The sequence below is a fragment of the Vicugna pacos genome, chromosome 11 (assembly GCF_048564905.1).
Source record: "Vicugna pacos chromosome 11, VicPac4, whole genome shotgun sequence".
Classification (NCBI taxonomy): Eukaryota; Metazoa; Chordata; class Mammalia; order Artiodactyla; family Camelidae; genus Vicugna; species Vicugna pacos.
Genome location: NC_132997.1, coordinates 23,962,206 through 23,989,774, shown reverse-complemented (window position 1 = coordinate 23,989,774; position 27,569 = coordinate 23,962,206). Strand labels below are relative to the sequence as shown.

Below are 27,569 nucleotides of genomic sequence, written 5' to 3'. Positions count from 1 at the left end.
CTGTGACATACAAAATGGTTTATTGGAATTCAGGAACTGCCATTAAGAACTCTGTTTTAAAGGAACAGTGCAAAAAAGAAAAACCTAACCCAAATTGAAAACAAAGAAAAAAAGAACCAAAAAAAAAGAAAACAACAAAACAAAAAACCCCAAAGCCCCTCTTCAAAACATTTTTCATGAAATACTGATACAAACATAGCAAAGAGTATAAAAATTTATTCATTTAAATATACACAAACTCTTTTCAATTCAAATACTGTTTTAATACTCATCGAGGATATACAGACAAGGTAGAGGAGGACGTGGAGAGAGGGTATATTGCAACAGCCTAGACTGAACTGTTAACTTTATTATACTGCAAACTTTTTGTAACAAAAATGTCTTTTTTCTTCCAATGTGGACAGGGGTTCTCCCAGCAGAGGTGCAGGGCTACTTCTTGGCCGAGCTCACTCTTTTGGATGTGATGAAGGCAATGCCATCCATGGGTCCACGTGTGCGCATTTAAGGCAGCTTCCATCTCAAAGGTCTTGGCTCACACTTTGCATGTTTGCTCCTACACTGGGCAGTGGCTGGCTTGTCCTCAGGTCCAGGCTTGTTCCCCCAGACCTCGTTCTCCTTGGCCATAGGCTGTCATTCCTTGAGTTTGTGGACAATGAAGAGGTGCTGGGACAGGGAGATGTGCGACGTGTAGCCAAGGCCGCACTCCTGGCACTGGTGAGGAGCCATCTGACTTGCACTGCGGGATGTGCTCGTGGAACCGCAGCAGGGTCTCCGTGGTGAAGCTGCACATGAGCACTTGCGAACCTTGAAAACGTTTTATCTTCAGCTTCTTCACGTGTTGGGTGATGGCTCCTCTGGCAGGCCTGAACTCTAGAACGGATTCTTCCAACTTCCGCTTGGGGCTGGGAAACTTGGCATCTTTTTTGTTTCCTCCTCATTGGTGACTTCTGTCATTTCTTTCAAGTCAGGATCCTTAATACCGTGCATGAGTTGGATGTGTTTCTCCAGCATCAGCCATTTAGTGAAGGTATCCCTGGAGTGTGCGCAGTGCGAGCAGGTGTAAGCTTTCCTGATGCCTTTGTGTTTGACCCGGTTGTGCTGGCAGAGGCTGAGGGATGAGCTGAAAGATCTGTCACACTGGTGGCAGAGGGGTTTCTTCATTTGCTTCCTGTGCTCCTTCCTCACGTGGGAAATGTAAACCTCTCTCCACACGAACAGGTAGTCACACTCCCAACATATCCACCCACAATTGGTCACTTTCTTCAGTTCCACTGATTTTTTCACAGGTGATGGGGATTTCTTTCCCAGTTTCTCTTTCCCATTCATGGATCCGGTGTCTTTGTTTTGATTTGCTGAATTTTGAGTTGTAGGCCTAATGCTCAAAGGCAAGTCTATACCGAAGTTTGGAGGCCCTTCGATGCTTTTCAGTGTCCATGTGTAGACTTGATGTGGTCAATCATGAGTTGCTTCTGTGCATATAAAAGAGAACAGTCCAGACACTTGAAAACAGACACCTTCTGGTTTTCAATGTGTTGGTCACAGTGGCGATACAGCAGGGTTTGCAGTGTGAATACAGTGTCACACATGGAACACTTATATATTATTTTTGGCTCTCTGATCTTGATGCCAGGATGCTGTCTGTAGGCATGGGAATGTGCACTTGGGGAGGACTTAAATGCCACTGGACAGATAGGACACTTGTAGAAGACTTCACACTTGCATGTGAGACTTCAGCGCAGCCATGTCAGGGTACACAACATTGCAATGCAAACATCAAAAGCCAACTCTCCGCGTGAAGTGTAGATAGTTCTTGGTGACGTGGGTGTGGAAGTGCACCAACCTGCAGATGGCCCCGCACTCAGGGCGGGTGCAGGGAGATTTGTGCTGATGGATTCTCTAGTGGGAGGCGTAGCTGCACTGGTTAGGAAGCTGCATCTGGCAGTGCAAGTCTTTTGTCCACTCACATCTGCAGCCTGCTGGACGTGGGGAGTCAGCGATGTCTCATCCTGGAAAGCTTCTTTACACTCCAAACATTTCAGACTATGCCTCCAGAGCTTGGATGGGTCTTCATCCAGGGGCACTGCTGGAATGATGGGTGTGCTTGAAGGGGCTGATATGACTGTCCCAGTTATGCCAGACTGAATTTATGTTACAGTGTGGGTGTCGGCTCCCATGGAGTTCAGGAGAGTCGGAGATGAAGCAGGAGTATTATGTGACAGAGAAACAATAATTTGATCAGCTGAGATTGGCTTCAAAATCAAGTGGGAGCCCTGCATCACCACTCCCTTGTACCCGTGGGCATGGGACAGAAGGCTGTGCTTGTTGTAAAAGACAAGGTTCTTACCATAGTGGTTGCACATTACTTCGGTGCACATGCTGCATCTGTCCTAGTGTTGGGTCAGGCTCTTTTCCAGGGCAAAGGAGTCCCCACACTCCAAGCACTTGTACCCGCGGGTCTGTAACATGACACCCGTGTTGGCAGGAGGACTGAGGCTGGGGATGTAAACTGGGGCTGGGTTGATGCTGCGCAGCACCTTGTTGAAAGCTTCCACCACAGAACTCTGCAGGGAGGACACCACCTGGACCTGTGACATCTTTTTGTGTAGCTATGAGGCTGTGATGTTAATTATTTGCTGCTGAGGTTGGGTGAGCACTTGGCAGAGCTCGGAGGTGGCCTGGGCACCCTAAGGCTGAAGGTTAAGGTTGGTGAGGTGCACAGTCTTTGGCATAAGTTTGGCGTTGGCCAGGCTGGAGGCCAGCACCATGGCAGTTTGCTGCTGGATCGCATCGGTGGCTTTAATGATGGTGCTGCTGGTGCTCTGAATGGAGGCAGCAGCTATGACCATGGCTTTGACTGTGGTGTTGGCGAGCTTCAAATTAACGAGTTGCAAGCCAGCCATCTTCATGTCCAGCACCGGGAGGAAGGTGGTCACCAGTCTTGATCGTGACCTGTCTGGGGGTCAGCTTGGCAGGGGCAACAGTGTTGGTGAAGACCAGCAACTGCAGAGGAACCCTGGGTGGGAGGAAAGGATGGTGGCCAAGGCTGGAGATGAAAGAAGTGGCATCACGGATGCCACCATGGACCCCATCTGCTTGGAAGGCTTTTTTCCAGCATCGAGATCAACTTGAGGCATCACCCTCATCATCGTCCCCTTGATTTCCCCAGAGGACGTCTCAATGGTTTTGATGTGGACTTTGGGGACTGCCAGTGTTGACCCTGTGGGAGAGGAGGGCGACCCCTTGCTACTGTTCTCACTGGAGATGCTCCGGGGAACACCCGGCTGCTTGAGGGATGTTTTTTTCATCCCATCGATGAGACTCTGGGATTTGGGAGACTTTTCAATGGCTCTAGGGCTGTTGTTTACTTCTTTTGGTAATGGAGAGGACTCCCGGGAATTGGTCACGGTTCATTGGAGGAGTCGGAAGCAGACTTTTCAGAATCAAGGGCTCCGATCACAGCTCTACAGGAAGAAAGGTTGGAGGCTGGCTTGGTCCTCTACAGTACCATGACACCAAGGGAGGTGTCTTTCTTCTCAGAGCTCAGCTTCCCCTCATGGATCCTGTTTTCAAGCACATTTTCAGAGTTCTCCTTCAATCTATCCTCCATTTCTCACTTTAAAAGGTTCATAAACACTTAGATTTACAGAATTTGTTTTCATTTCCATTTCTCTCTTAACAACTGTGTTTTTATCTAGACTGCCTGATGTAGAGAATCCAGTTTTGCTTAAGCTTAAGATGTTTCCCTTCATTAATTAGCAAGAAGCAGCCAGACTACATACAAACTTATCTGTTACAAGGAAAATACATGGCCTGTCTAAAAACCTGTTGTATTTCAACATATTTTAAAAATGATTTAGAGGTCCATAAAGAAAAAAAAAGGAAAAGCTCTTCTAAGGAGGCTCACCTATAATAAAAAACACAAAAGAAAATACGTTGCCACAAGAGAAGGAGGAACAGGGAAGTTTCTGACTTGATTTTTGTTGATGGGGCAGGAGAGGAAAGAGTACATGTTGCCCCTCTTAGGAAACATGCAACCAGTCCCCTCTCTCCCTCTTCTTTATTCCTGTCAAGGTAGTTTTGAAATTATACATCAGCAAAGTAATGATAGAAATAGAATTTCAGAAAAGATTTAATAAAAAAACATTGCTAACATAACCATGTGCTAAGGTGCACAGTATTAATCACACATATTCTAAGTGACCATTCCCACCAAAAGCCACCACAGGTCCCCAGCTGTGAGTGAAGCACAAGCTTAGTCCTACGGAGTAACAAGTCTTGCAGCTAAAATACTGAGAGATTTGACAATCTTTAAATGTCTGTATTTCTAAACTATACTGGAGAGTGGAGAATATTCTGTAAGGGCAATAGCTACAGTCACTGCAGAGGGAAAGGAAAGCTGAATTTAAGAACATCTTGAACCAATTTCTAGGGAAGGGGCTGTGAGAGTGGGCCGAGGGATCCATGCAGCCTGCTCAGTAGAGAAGCGCACACCCATCACACAGGATAAGGGATCAGATCCTGGGTTCTGAGTGGAAGCCTCTCAATAAGCCAAATTGACCCTCTTCTGTCCCCACACTGCAGAACACAACATAGTGAGTGGCTGAGGTGCGGGAAAGAGTCACAGCATTTACTTCTAAGCAGCCTGCAGCAGGTACAAGGTGAGAAACAGTGTGGCCTATCTGGGCAATTTAGAAAGTACCCAAAGAGTCTGATAAATTTAAAATTTGGAGAATGTAGTTTTAAGTTTGGGGTCTTGCAGTAGTAACAAGTCATCATTCCCTAAATGATGGTGAGTCAAGAAAGACTAGTGAGAGAGGAGTTATATGATCAGATGTGCTCTTAAGCCAGTCAGCCATGGCGGCGGTGTGCAGGACTTCAGGAACGAGGATTCACGAGAGCAGCAAGGACAGGAAGGGTGGAGGGTAGACTGAGCCCTGCAGGAGGTCATTGTGCGGGGGGTGATGGGACATGACAGCAGAGCCTCCTGGGCTCCCTAGGCAGGCTGCCCTCACCACAGAGCAGCACTTACTGCACAGAACCACCTGCTTCTCTGTTTCTTTTCCACTTAAGCCTTGGGCAAACCAATTTCCTTTACATTTTGTGGTATCAGCTAGCTTTCTGCGGTTAGTCATAATAATCCCCCAGGTAACAAAGACATCTTAGGTTCTATGAATTCACAACACTTCCCACAACCTAAGGATCTTATAATATCTTTAGAGACAAGAGAGATATAGATGGATAGGAATTTATTAACATAGGAAAGATGGCCCAAAATAAATCACATCTAAGAACTCAAGTTAATTTCAAGAAGTATTACTTAAGAAAGACCATGACTGAAATTAGGGTGTATGCAAAATACAATACTTAAAAATCTTTAAATTTAAATAGCAAGCCCATCATTTTTTTTGGGGGGGTGGCTATTGAAGCAGACTCTTGCTCCTTCCCTTCTCTTGGCATATATTTCTCATTTGCCCTTAAAATCTCTGGATTTTAAGCAAATAAGGGAAAGGCTTGAGCTGAAGAGATTACATACAGGAAGGGGAATAAAGCTCTTATAGGGCCTATGATAAGAACTCTGGTCTTGATCCTGAAAGCAGTGGTGCCACCAAGGGCCACAATGAAGTGGACAAGTGTGCATTTAGATCAGAGCTTGACTGCAATGTAAATATGGAAGAGATGGACAAGAAGGATTCAGAAAAATACACAGGACTTAAGACAAATGGAAACAGTAGAAAGCAAGACAATGGAGAAATGTCGATGGCAAAAATGAAATGTGAGTGGGTTGATAGAAGCCCTTCAGATCATGGTCTTGACTTCTAATCCTTCAGCCTCAGAAAAGAAAAATTAACTGTCCAACTATACAAAAGACCTCTCTCCACTCTTTCTTGCATCCTCAATGACTCCGGCTCCTAAGGGGGAAAAACCCTTCCTTTTATTTTAAAATCTGGCTCTTCTATGGGGTCTTTCTGTTAAAAAATATCCATATGTTCCCCTTTTTAAAGGAGACCATCCCAATAGCCAGAACCTGTCCACCTCTGTGCTGATTCAGCCCAAATGTCTAGACACTCACATACTTCTCATAGTTAAATCATGATGAACTAAATCTCACATAGTAATCCCATTTTCCTGGCCAGTGGGTAGATCAAAGAAAAGCAAGTAAGCCAATGTTGGCCAAGGTGAGGGGAAGGCTACTTTTTGCAGTGGGTGTGCAGGGGTCCTAGGGAAAAGAAACCATTGCTCTTACAAATAAACATATGGGAAGAGGCCACCTTCTTCCACTGGACATTAGTTAAGTAGACAAGACACGTAGCTAGAGTCAGCACGGGGCTATGAAGAGAGCTAGCAAAGACAAGATGACATGTAGAGTACAGCAGAGTTTAAAGACAGAAATTCTGAGTCTGATGCTCTCACTGAGGCTGGACTTTTCCACCTCAAGCTAGTTGGGCACAGGTTTTAGAAGATGCTCTCTTTGACCTCAACCAAAGGCACAGTGAATCCATTCCTCCATTAACCTGGGAGTTTTCTCATTAAACTCAGCATATTCTTACTTTGAAATGTACCTTCTAAAGTTCACCAAATATAAGAGGATAAGAAAAAGTCATAAGTTAATTAAGTACTGAAATGAAGCAGTCACAATGAAATCTTTTTAAGACACATAAAGTCCATACTTACTGGACTCTCTTGGCAGAGACACTCAAGAAGTAGTGCTGTGTATGAGGCTATGATGCAATCCTCCATGTGTTTGCCAGCATGCTGAAGAGCTGAAAATATTTAAACCAAAAAGTGTAACAGTACATTAAAACACACAAGCACACACAGACCCACAAAAGCATCCAAGAAACCAATAGCTCTGTTATTTCCTTCAAAACCACTAAACATCAATAAATGGTGCTAGGAAAATGGGATATCCACACAAGCTAACAAAAAATAACACAGATGGAAGAAGGACCTTAACATAAGAGCCATAGAACCCTTAGATGAAAACACAGGACTAAATCTCAGTGGCCTTGGGTTAGGAAATAGTTTCTTAGATACAACAACAAAATCACAAGTGACAAAATAAAAAGTAGGTAAGTTGGAATTCATCAAACTTAAAGCTTTTGTGTTTCAAAAGACACCATCAAAAAAGTGAAGACAATTCACAAAATGTATCTGCAAATCATGTACTCGGTAAGAGTCAAGTCTGTAAAACATATAGAATACCCAATTAAAAATATGGGCAAAAGATTTTGAGAACTATTATTGTAATTTATGGCAATACCTCTCAGTTTAACAAAGTGAGGCTAATAAAAGAACCCCCAAATTTCAGAAGTATAAAAACCTCTAGGGGTCCTATTATTTAGCTGCTTCTCTTTACAGATAAGTAAAAAGAAAACCAGGAAAGAAGAGCACAACTTGCCTGCATTGGACATATACATTCCTCACTTCCTAGTGAGTTCTTCCTCACTGTGAAGAACTCCTACATGCACTGAAATATCAAAGCTTATTTGCACTGAACTAGAGAGGCCATAAAAACAGCAAGTTTATAAAAATGTATGAGTTAAACATGTTTTGGAGGAAAAAGAACACATTTAATTTGAATACATCAAAATAAACATACCTTTATTGAGGTCAAGTTCTTCATCATTTTCCACCTGTTTCTTTTCTGTACCATCTATCTTCTCAGTTGACGCCCACCGTGTTTCTCCACTTGTTTCTTGCCTCTCCACTCTTATCATGTTGAGTGGTGGGAGCATCTTTGATCAACTCATCTGTTTTATTTTCTGCCAAATGGGCTGTTCTCTCTCACTCAAGGAATAGCTGATAAAGATGAGTTTTGAAGATCATTAGTAGAGATCACCAACCAGCATGAATATATCCAAAGCTAAGTCTCAATTTGCTTTTAAACATCACCAACCCTAAGAAGCATTTGTCTGGTAAACAAGTGTACATATCAGTAAATGCCCTTGCTCCTCATCCAACTGAAGGCCAAAGCAAAACTATAAAAGCTGTTGAAATTCAATCAAGCAAATTAAGTGCACCTACTAATGATGCTGGCATTCTGTTTATAAGACTGAGAATCTCAACATTTTTTCTTAATTTGGAGTATACTGAGAGGAAATTCAAGCAAAAAATACAAATGAAAAGTTAAAAGAATTAAACAATTTTTAAATCCTAGCAGCCTGGATAAATTAACTGGAAGGAAGAAAGAACATTGAATAAAACATAATATTGGGGAAAACTAATGTGGCTCCTTTAAAATGAATTTAAAGGGATTAAGAGATAAACAAGAACCAGTAAAAGTAAAAAGCTAGTTCTCAGAGAAAGGCCTAGAACTGGACCTCAACTAGAATACTTAACAGTGGAAGTACAATTGTCAATGGAAGGACACACCAAAAACTGTAAAAGGGAACCCCTAAACCTCCTGCCTTCACTCACTTTATTTCCATGTGCTGCTGCAGTGCCGAACGTACAGAAAGCATTTCATATACTCACTGATATGACTGGGGAAACCCAAAGTTACTAATGACAGCTACAGCTACATGAAAACCACATGCCAAGGAGATCTCAAAACTTTGCTAAATATATACAAGCATGGTATATAAAATTTAATACCCTCAAGAAAATAAAATTTCAGCTTTATATGAAGCAGTATTTCTTAAAATTGGTTCCAGGTTCCCTAGGGGTCCCCCAAATCCTTTCAGGAATCTGTGAGCTCAAAACAGCATTCGTAAGTATATTAAAAGGTCAACTGACTCCTTTCATTCTCTCACAACTACATGGTGGGGGTTTTCCAGAATCTACATGCCATGTGATTATGTTTATACACCAATGGCTAATAGAATGAGTTCCTGAATTTTACAATTTTTTTGTTTTGACTTCTAATTTATCAATAGATAAAGCACACATAAACAAAAGTTACTTGGTATGCCCAATAATTATTATAATGTATACTTTATATCACATAAAAGTATACAGAATAAAGAAGTCCTGAGATCCAAATGTTTGAAAAGGAATGATAGGCTCCTAGTTATGACTCAAGAAAATGAGAAGTTGTTGAACATTAATACCTAAAGACAGAGATCAAGCATTTGTAGTTTCAGAAAGGCCAAAAGGATTAATGGGTTAGCAAAGGCTTTGGAAAAAATAGTAATAAAGAAAAGGTTCATGATCACTTCTCAACATGTGCAAACTGTCATTAAGGAAATGACCAAGGTAGCTAGGAACTGGCAGAAAGTATTATACTGGCAAAAGTGAAAACCAGTAACAGCCAGCACTGCCAAGAAGCAAAACCCCACATACAGTTTTACAGGGGAGTATAAATCACCTGATGAGGGAGTATGTGACAGGGGTGGGGCAAGCTGGGGACATCAATTTTAAATATACATACTCTGACACAATTCCTAAGCCAGGAAATTACTCCAAAGACATACATACTTTGATTTGAATGGTATGCCCCAATATTTAGGTACACACATCCTGGGCACAGATCAGACCAGTAAGTGATGCTGGAGGACTTGAACCAGATGGGATAAAGCTAAAACTTGATTTGTAATTTGTTGTTAATAATCTACATTTGATTCATAAACAAAGAGGCTTTGTTTCTGTTTTTTGCTAACAATGTCTAAGGAGTGATTACAGAAGTTGAAAACAGTCAGCAAAGTAAGTAAATAATAAGTAAGGGTACACAGTCTAACTGAGTGTCCCTCACACTGACCCGGTGAGAGAGGAAGAGGATGGGAGGGAAGGTAGGAGCGAGAGAAGGTAACAACAGATGAAGAAACTGGACAGATGTAAAGACTGAAAGTGTTAGTTTGTTTTTAAGTTGTTGCTTACTGCATTAAAGCCTGAACTGCAGGGACTTGTCCAGCCACCCTTAAACAACCACCTCCCTCTCCCCTACAGAAGGAAGAACCAAAAGAACGTGATGTTTCATGTTGACAAGACAGTGCCAATTCCAAGCATTATACTCAACTAGATTGACCAGTAGACCTAAACCCTACAAAATGTAAAATATGCCTGTTACCACAGGCGAGAATTAAAACAAATAAATATACAACTTTTACTGACAGCTAGAAAACAAATCAGTGTGCTATCATCTTCAGAATGGTTAATAACCAATTTATAATTATAAATAATGGTCTTCCCAAAGAATGATTTCACCACTTTTAGTTCTTATACCCTTTATTTTCACACATGGCCCTTCATGGCTCTCTTGTGCGCTCTAAGAGGTTATATTCATAAGGAATTGATTGAAACTCACAGTATATTGAGCAACTGATTCTTAAATCCAAAACTAAGATGCAGTCTTGGTCATCTTAACAGATCAAGTACTCATTTCTGAAATAGTCACTTGAACCCACCAGCCGTCGAATACCAAACCTCTGCCCCTGAGGTAGGTGCCGTGGAACCTGAAGCACACAGCTCACCGCTGTGCCCGTCACACCACCCTGCCCTCCTGCTGTGCTGCTGCCCCATTCTGAAACAGGGAATGGGAAGAGGATTTTTATGACACTAACAACGAATACGCATCAACACAAATATTAAAAATTAAAAAGGTATAGCTATTCCTGTATTGAGATACACTGTTGACAATAATATTTCTGAGCCAAGCTACCAGGCTGGTTTTTAACATATCAAGTGCTGAAAGCAGTTAAATCTTCACATGAATAAGTGAATTATATGATGGCAATTTTAAAATGATGACATTAAGAAAAGAAGAAACAAGGGGAGTAACTTATTTTTACATGTAATACAATCTTTCAGTGAGACTATATGAAGAAAATATGACCTACCATTATCATTAGTTAAACTGAGCAGCACCCCAGTGATGGCCCTCATGCCGTCTTCTCCTGCTCTGCCCATGTGATTGATGATATTCCGGTGAGGCAGAGGCTGTCAGGTAAGCAAATACTCTTCTCAGCACTGGTATACTGCTTAGTTAATTCTTTACAATGTTATAATGCTCTTAAGAGAAAACAAAATTTAGACTATTATGCTAAACACACATACTTACACTAAGAATGTCTACCTACTTGGACCTTACTGTTTTAAATTTATCATAAATGCTGCCAAATTAACTTTTTGTACTAAAGAACTTATAATGTATTACCTATTCAATTCTGAACCAAACGTGTCTGGTAATCAAACTAAGTGCCAAAATTTTGATTTATTTTGGGAAAACTTGATACTATAATTTTTTCTGAGCAAAGTGAAAATTATAAATTCAATGCAGATGTTTATAACTTTACTACCCACAGCTGTCCCCCATTTTACAAAACTCTCCAGCATAACATCCTACTACAACCCATCCCCAAACAAGTTAAATATTTAAAAGCTAACACTGGGCACTTCTGAATTTCATTTATAATTTTTTTCATTTCAAATGTAAGTTCTTAGCTTAGGTAAAGAATACTATTTATATTAATATTGCATAATAACCTTGTATAGATAAATATTAAATACTTCATAAACATTAGAACAAATCAAGTTTTTTTATGGAGGTACTGGGGATTGAACCCAGGACCTTGTGCACGCTAAGTGTGTGCTCTATGCTGAGCTATACCCAACCCCCCACATCATATTTTTAACATGAGGTCATTTAACTGATATGTCTCCTGGCAGTCGTACAAGGGTATCATCTATATCCAAGGATTCTCAAGATGCTACCCAAAATAATAAGGAAATATAATCTTTAAGTGGGTCTAGTATTTCTGAAAACTCTCTATAAGTCCATTGATTTAAAAAAAAGTCTAGGAGAGATGAAGTAACCTGACTCTGCCAGCTGAGTCTTCATGTATTATAAACCACACAAAACCCCTAAAGAAATCTGTACTATGTCTGATTGCTCTCCACCTGCTCCTTAAAACATACTCTTTGGTTAAGAAGCAGTTCCTTGTGTCTGACATGAAATAATTTGTTCTTTAGAAGTTTGGGGATGTTCACCAGAATTGCCATGCTGTTACTGTTAACTACAGGCTTTAAGGAGCACTGAGCTAATAAATCTGCTGGGAAGTGAGGTAGGAACAGCAGGAGAATATTTAATTGTTCAATATGCTGTCCCTGCTTTAATCAGGGTTCTGCTGAAAATTTGAAAAAGCCAGATGAGTGGTCTTTCACAAACATCCAATTCTGACCTCTACTGCCTCTTCTAAGACATCTGACACAAAGGTCCTAATCACAAAGGTTCCTAACTGCCTCCTTTTAGAAGGCACGTGTCAGGGGTCGTGAAGTACACAAAAGACATTTTCAAACTAAGAAACAGATTTTAACTTGCAAGAATATACTTTGGTAAGGGAGGGTAAACTTGGTTACAGGACAACCAGAATATGCCTTAAGGCTACTAAGTGTGATATAATTTATAAATATAAGACAAAAAGAGATGACAAGGGAGCCTACAGATTGAAAGCAAATCTAATAGTAACTAGAGACTCCTAGAAATTTGAGACTATTGGAAATTTGAATAATGACTATATATATGATAATATTAAGCAATTAATAATTTATAAGGTATGAGAAGGGTATTGTGGTTATAATTTTAAGAGTTCTCTTTTAGAGATTATATACTCAAGTATTTATGGGCTAAATGTTTTGAAACCTGTAATTTGCTTCAAAATAATATAGAAGGGGGAATGGATAGGGTTATACATGGAAACAGGACTGGCCATGACTGCTGGTTATTCAAGCTGAATGAGGTGTACAACAGGGGTTATGATGCTACTGTCTGCTTTTATCTCTGTTTGAAATTCTTTGAAATAAGAGGTTAAAAAACAGACAAATGAGTCAGGCTGAAGTGGGTATTTGATACTATACTAAGGATGTTGGATATACATCCAAAGAAATAAGGAATCACACAGATTTGGAGTTTGGGATTCTTGTTAAAAAAATAGAGATCTGTGGAAGGTTAACCCCTGTGGTACTGGGATTGTACTGGACAGGCTAGAGACCAGAGAACCAAGGCAGCGATATCAAGAACTGGGCTAGAGATATTAGGAAGAAGCTGCTATAATGAGCTAGAACCAGGGTTGGAGACAGACTTGGAAACTTTACATGCACTGAGGAGGATGAAATAATGCTATCTGCAGCAACATGGGTGGACCTAGAGATGATCATATTAAGGGAAGCAAACCAGAAGGAGAAAGACAGATACAATGATACCACTCATAAGGGGAACCTAAAAAGATGTCATGAACCTATTTACAAAACAATAATTACTCACAAAAACTAACAGACATAGACACTTTTATCTTTGGTAACATATAGTTACCAAAGGGGAAGGGGAAGTGGGAGTCATAGATTAGGAGTTTGGGATTAGCAGACACAAACTACTATAAACAAAATCAATAAACAACAAGGTCCTACTGTAGAGCACAGGGAACTGCATTCACTAGCTTGTAACAACGTATAATGAAAAACAATCTGTCTATCTATTGATATCTATCTATAACTGAATCACAATGCTGTACACTAAAAACACAACACTGCACATCAGTTTGAAAGGAAAAAACAAAGAAAGCATGACATTTCAGAAAAACTTACTTAGCTGATGAAACAATGAGTTGGGAATCTTTATACGCTATCAAGTAGCTTTGATTCTCTGGATTATGCACTGTTACCTAAAAGGAAATTTTTTGAAATTTCATGGCAATCCATAACATTCATTCATTAATTCACGCACCACACGCAGTGCTCTAAAAGACATAAAGATGGAGAAGGACTGTCAGCCTTTGTCATCTAAGGAAATAGCAACCCCCGTGTTCTAAATTGAAAATAATAGAGCTATTGCTTTACTACAAAATTAAAACATCACTGTTATAATTGCTTGTTCATAATTAATATATTCTGTACTATACATTCCCAGAAATGAATTACCAAGCATTTTAAAGATCAGAAAAGAACAATCACTAATTTAATAAACAAACTAATATTTAAAGTTCTTAAAGTAGATTCATCTAGAATTTTTAAAAATTATATGTTTATCAACTGTACTTGAAGCACTCTAGAAGAACCAAGAAATAATTTCCATTTCATCTATGCCAGAAACTTTTCATTCATAATAGATCATTTTCCCACAGGTGTTTCAAAAAAATTCCCTGCTAATCCAATCTGGCCAACACACAGTCTATGTGTCTTGAAATTCACTGGCAGCATAAATTCTAGTCTACTCTGAACTTGGTTAAGTCATTCAGAAAAGTCAAAAAAAAAACACACATATACTTATGGAATACAGTTCAGAAGTACTCTTCAAAGCCAAATATTATTATAAGTTGTGATTATAACAATGTGACTAAGTAGTTACATCAAGAAAATTCTTATTAATTAAAAATATAACAAAACTTGACTGCATTTAACTATTATTTTCTACAAACAAGTTCATGTATTTAAGCAGGATTCCACATTAAGGAAAGAACTATAACGTTTGGCAGTATGAACAAACGACATGCATGATTTCATATGGCGCAACAAACTTAAAAAAACTACACTGCTCATTTAACATGTTCTTTAACTTTGGTTGCTCAAGAATGCATTACAATTTCAACTTGGATTAGTAAACGTAAAACTCTAGGGATGTTTAATATAAAACTGTGACAGTCTCACACACAGAGTCATATTTTAGATTAAATAATTTTCCCCCATTATTACACTTTCTTAAACTCAGAAACATCTCTCTGCTCCCCATAATGAGGCCACTAGTTTCTGTTCATCTTCATCTTTACTTATATGATCCACACATCTTTCACTAGGAGAAAAGAAATAAATATACATTAGCATGTCTCATCACTTCAATACTTATCCCCTTAACTAACATATAAAAGCCATCTGTACACATGCTATGAATATGCTAGAACTTCTCTGAATACTATTTATTCTAAGTTTTATTCTGTGAGATGTTAAAATATGAGATTGTAATTTATTTTTTTTAATTTCCATAACTTCCCCATATCAAAGTGTTAATGGCTTTATCTTTAAAAGATTTTCAAGATGCTACTAAAAAGAACAGATCTTTTCAAACTGATGCAATTATTCTTTGAAGTATGTGAATTTTCTTCAGGCTTTAAATAATATATTAAAATGTTTTATGTATATATATCATACCTTTACAATATGACCCAGACCACCCAAGAGCCAGAGTTCTTCTTTAACAAGTCTCCTGCTCATTTTGAAGTAGGAGACAGTAACGTGTCCATAGCTAAATGTCCAGTCTGAAAATCAGAAGCACCATTAATGCTTATTGATGCACAACAAGAATTCTGAAGCAACAACTATAGAGATTTTTATTAAAAAAAAATACTGCATGCAACCAGCCCATAGTATTTTGAGGGGGTTGTGTAATTAGGTTTGTTTGTTTATTTACTTTTAATTTCTTTTTCAATGGAGGCACTGGGGATTGAACCCAGGACCTCATGCATGCTAAACATGTGCTCTACCACTAAGCTAAAACCCCACAGTATTCTTATAACACACTAAATGTCTTTTTCTGTTAACCTAAACTTACTTAAATTGGTATCAGAAAAGTCTTAAACTGAAGAATTTTTTTTTAACCACTGGCTTATTTCAGAGAAAATCCATTATTTCCAGGAGTCGATCATTTGCTAGTTCAATAAAATACATACTGGTACTGTTATTTCTACCATATAGAGGCTCAAGGGTGAGGCAGATAAACCAAAGTGTACATGTATTTCAACTATAGATCAATATATTGAATTAATTTACCACAAAAGTTGTAACAAGCACCATTGCATGAAGAGGGTGTGGGTGTCTAAATGCCTGATGGTAAAAATTAGTATCTTACTGCTATGCTTTGTATTTTTCTGTTTTGAAAATGAGCCTGTTTTCATGTATTTATCAGTTAACTGTGTTTCTTCTACTGTGAGCCCCCCTGTCAAATATTCCTTCCTTATTTTCCACCAAAGTTTCTTATCTTGTTCATATTGTTCTCTATATTTTCTTATATATTCTGAATAAAAATACTTTGTTACTTTTAGGGTTTCAGATTCACCAGTTTTAAACTTTACACTGCAGCATTAGCAAGCAGATTGGATACCCATCATGTGGCCACCATGACAGTATTTATACACAAATAATTATTTAGGACTACAACTGGAGGGAGCACAGAGCACTAAGAGCCTTATTTATAAACCAATCTACTTTTTCTCTTTCTTTATTTTCCTTTAATTTTTATTTTTCCCTTTTATTGTATTTCTGAAACAAAACAAAACAAAACAAAACAAAACAAAACCACAATCCCAATAAAGGGCAACCTGGTTCCTGCTGCAATAAAGAAGCTTTAGTCTAACAAAAGAAATCTTTAATTAAGCAAAGCTGAAAAGACCTGGCATTCTTCCCAATGTGTCTTTCCTTTGAAAGAAACTTTACATTAAGTCTTCCTGACCTATATGAAACTGAATATAAATTATATATTTAGAAATGTAAAAAACAGATCTAGTCAACAAAAATCTTAGTATTATTTGATTTAGAAGAGATCTAATCACACAAAGCAGCTTTGAGATTAATGTAATTTATAATATAGCTCTTAATACAAACATGAAATACATAATACTGCATTTCCACAAAGTGTGGGTCAGGAGTAAAGTAGTCTAATATTTTCTGAGGCTTTCATTTATAACCTAGTAATAGCAGGACTTCTGTTATTCTGTCCACAATCTCTACTTTTCCAATAAATAAAATTAAGCCACTAAATTTCAGTGAGGAAGTCACAAATAAGCTATTAGAAAAGCCAGAGACTTTCAAATTATGAATGAAGATAGAAACTGATTAATTAATTTATAATTCATTACACAAACATGAAACTATAAAGTATATTTCACTTACTGTGGCACTCTGAGGTTTACTACCAGTGGCCCAGGTAGTTCTTCTGAGTCTGGATGGTCAAAGTCTGGCATTACATAGAGCTTTTGTAGGAAACTAGAGAAATAAAAAAAAAGGTTAACTGTTTCCACCCTAGTGTGGTGCCTTATAAAATTACCTCATTTTAAAAAAATCATACAGAATAACTGAAATACAGAAATACACATCCTAGACAGAGGACAGACAGTACCTGGCCCCATAGCAGACATGGTGTCACTGGGCTTTCCTGCCACAAAATCAACATGTGCACTTCGGTAAAAGGTCCCATGTCCCAGCCTGTCTCCTGATGGCTTTATGTTCTGCGAATGTAGAAATGGTACAATCAAAAGAGAGGGAAGAGGGAGGAGAGAACTGACATGAGATGCAACTAAAGTTTTAACTTTTCAGAAGTCACAGCTGGTTCTATATTATATTTATCTTAGGATACTGTAGCTTTTCTTTTTCTTTTTGAGGTATGGTTGGCACACAACATTAGGTCAGTTTCAAATGAGTAACATAATCATTCCATACTTGTACATATTGTGAAACAGTCACTGCAAGTCAGTTGATGAGTCCAAGCTGTTACTGTTTGCCACTTAACAGGCCAATAAACCAAGAGAGGAGTTGCTGGGACAAGGAATAGTGACTTTATTCAGGAAGCCAGCAGATGGAGATAATAGCAGACTGCTGTCCCCAAAAACCTTACCCGAGTTCAAATTCAGGTTTCTTTATACTAAAAGGGGAGGGGTTGTGGTTGGTTGGTGCAAACCTCCTGGAACCTGAATCCCTTCTTTGCTGCTGTTGATCTGGTCACAGTGTTCCTATAAATCCCCACAAGACCAATGTTCTTCTGTGCTTTGCAACTTTATATTTCTATATGAATGGAAAGGTGTTCTTCTTTAAGGGTTAGAGCCTGGACAATAGGCTCTCCTGTACATTTCAGGCTAGAGACAACATTCTCTTAGTGATTACTTTGTAGCAAAACCAATAGAATACAAAGCTTAAAATACAAGAAACAGATCAACAAGGAGTCAGGTTTGTTCTTCCCTATTTGAAGTCTAGATGAACTTCCATCACCATACACGCGTAAACAATTTTTTTTTCTGGTGAGAATTCTGAAGGTCAACTCTCTTAGCAAGTTTCAAATATGCAATATAATATTATTAAGTATGGCCTCCACCTGCTTCTTACATCTCCATGCCTCATTTGTATTAAAACTGAAGTTAGTTTCTCTTCACCTTCACCCAGTTCTCCGCACTCACCTCCTGCCTCTGGGACCACCAATCTGTTCTCTGTATCTATGAGCTTGGATCTCTTTCTTAATTCCACATATAAGTGAAATTCTCCAGTATTTGCCTTTCTCTGAGTTATTTCATTGAGCATAATGCTCTTGAGGTCCTTCCATATTATCACATGGCAAGATTTCTTTATTTATTTGGCTGACTATTTCGTTGTACACCTATAACACCATGTCTTTATCCACTCATCTGTCATTGAACACTTGGGTAGTTTCTACATCTTAGGTGTTGTAAATAATGCTGCAGTGAGCATATGGGTGCATATATCTTTTCAAGTAAGGATTTTCCTTATATGCATGATCATGACATTGAGCAGTACACCAGCAATTGACCCAACGTTAACTGACTGTAATTCAATTTTTTAGAAAAAGTTAAGTGCTTTCCTTTTCTTTGGATACATACCAGAAGTGGGTAGCAGTGTTATATGATAGTACTGTTTTGAATTTGTTGAGAAAACTCCATTCTGTATCCATAGTGACTGCACCCATTTACATTCCCATCAATAGTGCACAAGGGTTCCCTATTCTCAATATCCTCTCCAATATTTGTAATGTCTTAGCCTTTTTTGTTGTTGTTGTTGATAATAGCCATTGTATTCAGTGTGAGGTGATATCTCATTGTGGTTTTCATTAGCACCTCCTTGATGATTAGTGACACTGAGCTTCTGTTCTTGTACATACTGGCCACCTGTATATCTTTCTTAAAAATTATTTATTTAGATCTTCTATGCATTTTATAATCATAGAGCTTGTTTATTTTTTGTTTCCTATTGATTTATATGATTTCTCACATGTTTTGGATATTATCCACATGTCAGTCATGATTTTCAAATACTTTCTCCCATTCATAGGGGGCTTTTTTATTTGTTGATGGTTTCCTTTGTTGTGCAGCTTTTGAGGTTCATGAGATCTGACTTGCTTATTTTTGCTTTTGTTTCCTTTGCTCTGGAGGCAGATCAAAAAAAAAAAACTATCACCAAGGCTGACATGAAGAAGCTGACTGCCTTTTTTATTTCTAGAAGTTTTATATTTTCAGATCTTACATTTAAGGCTTTAATCCACTTTAAGTTAACTTTTGTGGATGGTGTGAGATGGTGGCTCAGTTTCCTTCTTTTGCTTCTGGCTGTCCAGCATTCCCCACCACCATTTACTGAAGAGATTGTCCTTTCCCCATTGTATATTCTTAGCCATTTGTTGTAAATTGACTGAAGTAACTGATGATACATGCATAGGGTTATTCCTGAGCTCTGTATTTGGTTCCATTCACTTCTGGGTTTGTGTCTATGCCAATGCCATCCTGTTTTGATCACTATAGCTTTGTAATATAGTTTGACATGAGGGAATGTGATGCCTCCAGCTTTGTTCTTCTTTCTCAAGGTTGCTTTTGCTATTGGGTGTCTCTTGTGTTTCCATACAATTTTTAGGATTGTCCTATTTCTGTGAAGAATGCCATTGGATTATATTAAAGATTGCAGTATGTCTGTAGACTTTGGGTATATGGACATTTTAACAATATTAACTTTTTCAATCCATGTGGATGGAATATCTTTTCATTTATTCCTGTTGTTTTCAGTTTCTCTCACTGAAGTCTTACACAGTATTATGGATATTGTTCACCTGAACTTGAGTGTGCATCAATTGAGGTGAAACAAATGACTAGTTGGATATTGTAATTCAATTATTCCCTGTGCCTTTGAGAATCAGATTTGCCAGTGAGGAAGAAAGGAGAAACAGATGTCCCAGAAGAGGTTAAGTAAAAATCTCACAGTTCTCAATTTGAATCGGATGTATCTGTATAAACAACAGAGAATTTTCTCAAATATGTAATATCTAGCACTTCCTAGGGAAAAGACCTAGAAACAATGATCAAGCCAGAAGCACGGGGGATACCAGTGTCAAATATTTAGTATTCAATATTATTTCCCACTAAAAGAAACTAAGGTTTCTTGGAGAAATGACTGATTCTAGTCCTGGGCAGGAAACATACAAGATAAGCTTGAAACATTTTGCCAAACCAGATGTCAAGGAAGCATTCAGACTACAAGGATCACATCAAAAGGACTTAAAACCTAACCTGAAGGGGTTCTAACTGGTGACAAGATGAGACAGTTTGAACAGCAGCAAATGCAATAACTGCAGTGCACTGTAATCTGTCAAATAGGTTTTAATCCTTGACTTCATTTTGGTTTTTAAAATTCATCATCTTCGCAAGATGACAGAGTAGCAATTCATTGTTTTGATAATGGATAAGTGAATGAAAACAAAGAAGCATCTAACCTGCCTTTCCTCTATGAACTGCTTCAATGGGTGACCCAACAGTAGATGAAGGGAAGTGTCTCTTTACAAAATTAAACCAGCTGATAAGTGAAAAAGAAATGATGTAATTAAAATATCATCCTTCTTCACCCCCAAATGGATTAACCAATCTAAGCATTGAATGTCATTGCTGCTAACACCTCAAAAGTAGACAGACAACTTGACTTTTTGTCATTTGATGCAACAGCACATCAATACCTAGGGTCTCATCAAACATCTTGATCTTTAGTCTGATCAAGCCTCAGAATACCCACCTCAAGATATAGCTCAGGAGTCACTTCTTTCAGGATGCCTCCCATGGTTGCTCTAAAACTAGATTAGGCACCCCATCTGTGCGCCCAGGGCCCCCGGGCTGGCTACGTTCTCCTGTAGCATAGATCATACTCAGCCCACTTGTCTGTCCCTGCCACACCCAGTAGGCAGGATGGGCAGCCTGCCAGAGCTCTCCCAGAGAGTGGCCTTGGCCCAGCTGGAAACCATCTCATCAGCCCTGCCCAGCCTCATGGCCCTAAGGATGGTCCCATTTCTTTCTCCTCCACTGCCTGCTTTCTCCAGATGAAATTAATTTTAAAGTAATTAAGCCCAGCAAACCATAACTGATTGAGTAAGAACTGCTGGTGGCTGGCAGAGCTGTGAAGCACCACTTCTGCCTAAGCCTGAGTTTGGAGGGCAGTGGGGTAGGGGCCTGATCCCAGGTCCACACTCTTGGGGCCTATCCACCCCGTGGCAGAGATAAACCCCTCTGAGCATCCAGCCACCTACTGAGACTGTCAGGAGACTTCTTAATGAGATTAGGCAGAGCCCGAGAGAGCTCTGTCTCATGTGTGGAGGATTTCTATTCAATTATTCAGAGCAGGACAGAACCTGCCCAGGAGGATGCAGGAGTCCTTGTCAATAAGGCAGCTCACTCCTGCCCTCCTAATTCTGCCATGGTCAGTCCAGCCCCTCAGGGTCCATGGTAGCCTGGGGCAGAGTCCCCACCAGACAGGAGGAGCAGAGCTGGCCTGGGGTATGGGGCAAAGCCAGGTCTCTCGCTGCCAACCTGGGATTTCTCCCCCTCCCTGGGAACCTAGGTGAGCTCTGAGGGGTGACCACAAATGAGCCATCCCTAAGGCAGCAGACAGCCTTGCCCACAACAGGGTGTGGGGATAGGAAAGACTCTCCCAAGTGGAAAACGCTGAGTCTGGGGCCAAGGTTATGGGTTGTTGCTACATATAAAGTGCGGGCACGGTGTGTAAGGCCAAGACCCACCACCCACCGCCTTCCTGGAAATAGGACGTTGACACACAGTGAGAGGAAGGACACAGTGAGGGGAAGGACCTGCAGGAGGCCACAGAGCAGTGCACTCCACCTCCTGGCCTTCAGGTCCTCCTCCCTTCATGACTTAAGGGTGTGAAGGGAGGTCCCAGTCACACCACATCCACAGGGACCCTCAGGAAACCTGGAGGGGGAGGGGCTCAGACCCAGGGTCCTCTCCCTTCTCACCCCAGAGCTTCTGCCCCACCAGGCTGGTCCCCACCCTTCCCTCACTGCCCCAAACACCACCCACAGCTCCGGTCACTCTTTCCTCCATGCCTGAAACACACTTCCTTTAGTCAAAGCCTCCCGACCTTTGGGCTACCACAAGTGTTCCTCCCCCCAAAAGCCTTCCCACACTGCCCAGCCACCTCTGGTCTCGTTCCTGACCCCATGAGCACAGCACAGAGCTCAAAGCCTGGCTCTTTCCCTCCTAATGCTGCCCGCCCCAGAGAGCTTTCAAATCCTCAAAGTCTGAGGTCTCCTGGAATCCACTGTGCAGAAAGATCTGGTAACCAGGTGTGGCCCCATGGCTTACAGCCCAATCCCAAACCCCGCAGCACCTTGAGGATGGGTAGAGAAGCCCCACACTGCGAGGCCACTCTCACTTTTGGGGACCAACAGAGAGAAGGAGGGTATGCTGGTAATGGGGACCCAGCCTCCTTTCTCTTCTTCACCACCCACATCTGCTCATCCCCTTTCATTCTCAGCTAAGGGGCTGGGGCGGCACCAGGGCATCCTGCTCCACTAGCACCAGGACTGATCCGGAGTAGACGGTCTCCATGCGGCACCCATGAGCAGCGATCCTGGGACCCTTGGGAGGCTCTTGTTAAACAGTCTCCAACTTCCCATGGGGAACCACCAGGGGGCTGGGCTGATTAGACAAGAGCCTGCAACAGCCTGGGGGCTCTGAATAGGTAAGTCTGCCTGGAAAGGAGGCCCACCCCCAGGTAGGCAGGGACAGGATGTGGAAAAGGAGGCGATGTCCTGAGGGTACCATTTGGGCCCCTGGATCCAGCCATGCCTGAAGTTACACAACCTGAGGCCTTTTCCATTATATGGCCTAATATCCCTATTTGCTTAGGCCAGTACAGGTGTTACAGACATCCACATGACTAACATAACTAACACAGAGAGTGACTTCAGACCCTCGGCAGGATTCCCTGACGTGAGGCTGGGGGGTGGTATTCTCAGATGGTCCAACTTAGCAGTCCCGCAAGCACACATGGGGGCAACAGCTTCCTCTCAGACATGTGAGGCAGGATCTCCACATCACTCAGGGCACCGTAGCTCTGCCTCCTTGTCACAGAAGTGGGGTCCTGACAGGAAGGGGCTCTCCAAGCAGACGATCCTTGGACCCACCCACCACTAGAGTCTCAGCCCATCTGCAGGTGTTATGCCTGGGAGCTCACTAGGGCACACAGGCAACACTCCTGTGTGTTTGCAGGCCCACACGTGTACTTGCCATAGGTACAGTCACACGGCCACTCAACAAACACTTGCTCTGGCCCTGCATTGCTGGGAGTCTTGAGATGCATACAAAATGGTACCTGTGCTCCCAGACCCCACAGGTGACCCCTAAGACATGTGAGGAGATGGGCAGGGTGGCATGGTCGCAAAGAGAAAGCCCGAGCCCCCTCAGGGAACAGAGCAGCCAGGGAGGGCTTCCTAAAGAATGCCCCAGAGGCAAGGCTGGAGCAGAGAACTGGTGCTCAAGGAATTCAAGTGAATGACCTTGCATGAAAGGTTTTCAAAAGGCTAAAAAGCAAACCATGCAAAAAGCAGACAATAGATATTTTCTGCTATTGAAAGCATGCATTTTCTCAACTCTACTCTTTGGCTGAGTATCACTTAGGAAGCAGACACAGATGCTCTACCACTTCCTAGTTGGGCATCTGTGGGCAAATTAAGCAACCTCGCTGTGTCTCAGACTCCCGCTTACCGAAAGGAACCACCCCTGCAGTGTGGTTAAGAGGCCTAATGAATATATGTTTAAAAAAACAGAAAACATTGACTAAATGGTAGTTCATACTTGCCTGCTGTAATCACAGAAACATTAACAGGACCAGATACTGCACCATCAGGAATATGAACATGACAAAATTTTTGTTAAAAGTATGTTTTTTTGAGGAGAGCTGAAAGTCAACAAATCCAACAGCTTGTCTTCCAGCTGCACCCTGCTCTCTACAGTCCTCAGGACCGATCCCTAGTGACCACTATGTCCCCGGCTCCTCCGACAATGCAGACTCCCAGGTCTCTGGTCTCTGACCACACCTCCTCCTCCTCTTCTGTAGCTTGCCCACTAAGGACACCTAAAGTCAGGCATTCCTTCGGCTCAGCTCACACATTTTTTCTCATCTTATCCCCTCTCAAGCTTTCAATTATCATCTCTATGGAGATGGCCCCACGACCTCTCAGTCACATTCAGAAAATGTTTCAAGCTGAATTTATCCAACACAGATGGTTATCTTAATTAGATGATGAAACATACAGCTTCAACTTCTCTCTTTCATATCAATTTTTTCCTTTTCCCCTGAGTCTTATACATCTCACCAGTCCTAAGCTTCCTCTTCCCTTGCCCACCTCTTAAAACTACTTGCTTGCTAACGCTTCTTTGGTTTTTCTGTTCTGTCTCACCGGTTCCTAACTTCTCTGGGATAATGAACCCTTTGAAAATATACTGAATGATATGGATTGTTTACTAAAAAGAGAAACACAGAATGTAGGTAAGCAATTCCACCTAACCAATGACCTCAAATAACAATCTGTGTTCCTGTACACCAGACTGCCACTTACACAAACTTCCATCTCCAGATTCTACGTCCCTCTTATTTTCAGGATGCCTTGTGGATACCACCTAAAGGGCCTACTTGCATCATAAACTTAAGAAGTCCAAACCAAAACTATTTCTCCTTAACAAACCTCCTCTGCCTACAGTATTCCTCCCCTAATAACGGCACCACCATGTCCCCAAGCTAGAAGCCTTGCAAATAATAACCTTCCCCATACCACATCACCAGGTCCTGTCTCAGAGTCTCTCCCAAATCCAAATCCCAACTCTTAAGCCTCTTACCCTGTAAGACCTCATCATCCTTTGCCTCCCATACCGGCCATGATGAAAAGTCCACCACTCCTCTGACAAAAGCCCATTATTGACTCTAACATCTCCATTTTCCACACCGCTACATCACTTCACCTTTAGAAGGTCACGAGCCAAGCTGATTCCCAGCCTCAGTTTTCTTCTGTCATTTCCACTAGTGTTGATCTACAGTCTCCCAAAATTTCAAAACTGATCATGTGCCTGCCTCTTTTCAAAAACTCTGATGCTTCTCCATTACACAAATATAAAATCAAACTCCATTCTGCCTACAGAGTCCTCCACAATTTGCTACCTAAGTTCTTTTCCAGGATTGGATTCCATAGCTTAGATTGTCACTCACACCTATTATCTTTCTATCAAAATCACACCACTAAGAAAGGCTCAATTCAAACTCCACTCTTTATATCCCCTATGTAATGTTTAGGAAAGGACTTTTCATGGAAAAGGCAAAATTCCTAATGAAAAGATTCAGAAAATTAAACAAAATTGTTTCCTTCCTTAAAATTTTAAGTCCTTCTGGAAACATTAACCTTTTTAAAATATCAGTTCTTCAAATATTATTAATATTTCAATCAAGAAATCCTTCAAAAACCCAGCATTGTTAACCAACATTTACTAAATAGTAATAATGCACAATGTAGATTAAACTCTCATATGAAGTATCATCAACCTGAAGATTAAAAGCTATAATCTAGACGCAGGATTCTAATTTCAATATTTATACTTGGATTTTACTTAAGAAAGGAAAAAAAAATACAGTAAGTGGACTTGACATTTGAGACTTAAGTCACTTAAGCCCACAGCCGAGATAGAAAGTTACCATATCTAAATCATCTTCAGGCTAGGGAAAATTCTCATCAGTTAAAAAAAAAAACTTTTGACTGAGATGTCATAAAATTAGGCTTTTTCAGTACACATTAAAGCATTAAGTTTTTCTAAGCTCCCAAGGATGGACGGGCAATTCCAAGCCCATCACAATGAGACCTGGTGACTAGCACACATACCAGCAGGTGCACAGCAATCAGACTTACTCCAGGTAAGTGATATTGTGGGCAGTACTGTCTTTCTGTTACCTTCTAGGACCTTGTTTCTTTTAGGCCTGACCTAATTTAATTCCTTATATCTCCTAACCTACTGAGTTCACGAGAATCTTCACAACTGTGTACTGTGAAGCACTCTGCTCCTGAAGAGAATGCAAACAGTCAAGTATTTTTTTAAAGAATATTAACTAGTCTTTGTACCTAGCTAGCATACGTGGTAAAATATTCCCTCTATGTATTTCTAAAATTGTGACCATTCAAATTTGAATACGTTTCTGAAATAAATTTGCTTGTAGGAGTAAAATATGCTAAAATTTCAAAATTATTAATAACACTAATTAAGGAAAATAGGGAGTAATGAAAAGAACTCTGGCAAATGAAACCGGATCTCAGGCTACAATCTCAAGTCTGACTCTTTAGTTGTGTGACCTTCAGAACTGGCTTCACCTCAAAACACTTTCTCATCTAAAATAGAGCTAGCACTGCCCTTCCCTCTCTGCTGGTGGCTGTTCAGGTAACATGAGATAAGGTACATAGCACAATACCTGACATGAAGTGATCATAGTCTGCTTCCTTCATATAACACAAAAGACACACATGAAAGTTTAGGCATAAGGAAGCCTACACCACAAATCTGCATGAGCACAAAATATCACAGGTAGTTGGTTCTAACAACAAAAAACAAACAAAAACCACCATCAACCCCATCCCACGAACACTTCTGAGGGATCTCGAGCCAGACAAGGGCGCCTGCATGTGGTTCTGCAATAACTCCGTCAGGGCGGCATACACACAGACCACTAAAGCTTTAACAGAGAAAGTCCACAGTCATTATGCTAAAACCTGTGAAAGCCTTTATGCCAGTATGAGAGCTCACGCCCGGTAAAAGGGGGGAAAAGTCAAATTAGGCCCAACTCCAAGAGACTCCTTAAATAAGTCACAACAGCGATGCTGACTTACCCTTCCTGAAACGCGAACAGTACCATGCCCAAACCCATTTAAACACTTCAAGATGGAGACATTCCACACCCACACTGGTGCCACTACATGCCTTTTAGAGAGCCTGCGCAGGGGAGCACCCCTGGCACCACGGAAGATGCTGAACCAAAGCCGACCGCGGAAAAGGCAGGGGAGGGGGGAAAACAAGACGATGACTTCGGGGTTGTGCACTCGCGCCGCTGAGAACCGCTGTCCAGACCGCAGTCGCCTCCTCAAGCATCTGAAGTACTTCGCGGCTTCACTATGGGGACGTCAAGGGAAGGCCGCTAGTCAAGTACCCTAGGGCTGGGGGCCGCTCCCGTCCCGGCGGTCCCGGGTCCCGGCCTCCGACCCCCGCGCCGCTCCCCTACTCCGCGCGCCATCGAGGACCGCCCGGGAAGCACCGCGAGTAACGACCCGGCCCGAGCGGCCCGGCCCCGCCCGAGATCACCGGCGCGCGGACGGCGGGCAGCCCGGCTGCAGTCCGGCCAGGGTGGGGGTCGGGCACGACGCCATTGCCGCAGCCAAAGAGGCTGAGCGGGAGGCCGGGCGAGCGCGGCCGGCACGCGGGGCGCGGACACTCACCACACCACGCGGTAGGAGCCCTCGAGGATGAGACTGCTGGAGCGCGGCCCCACGTCTAAGACTTGCCGGCGGACCACCTCGAGGCCGCCGCCCGCCGCCGCCGCCGCCGCCGCCGCCGCCGCCGCGCTGG

General features: G+C 41.3%; 1 pseudogene; it reads right to left on the bottom strand.

Annotated features, from left to right (window-relative positions):
* Nucleotides 1-196: 196 nt before the first annotated feature.
* On the bottom strand, nt 197-27,566 carry LOC140699216 (zinc finger protein 532 pseudogene; annotated as a pseudogene).
* Between the last annotated feature and the right edge of the window lie 3 nt (nt 27,567-27,569).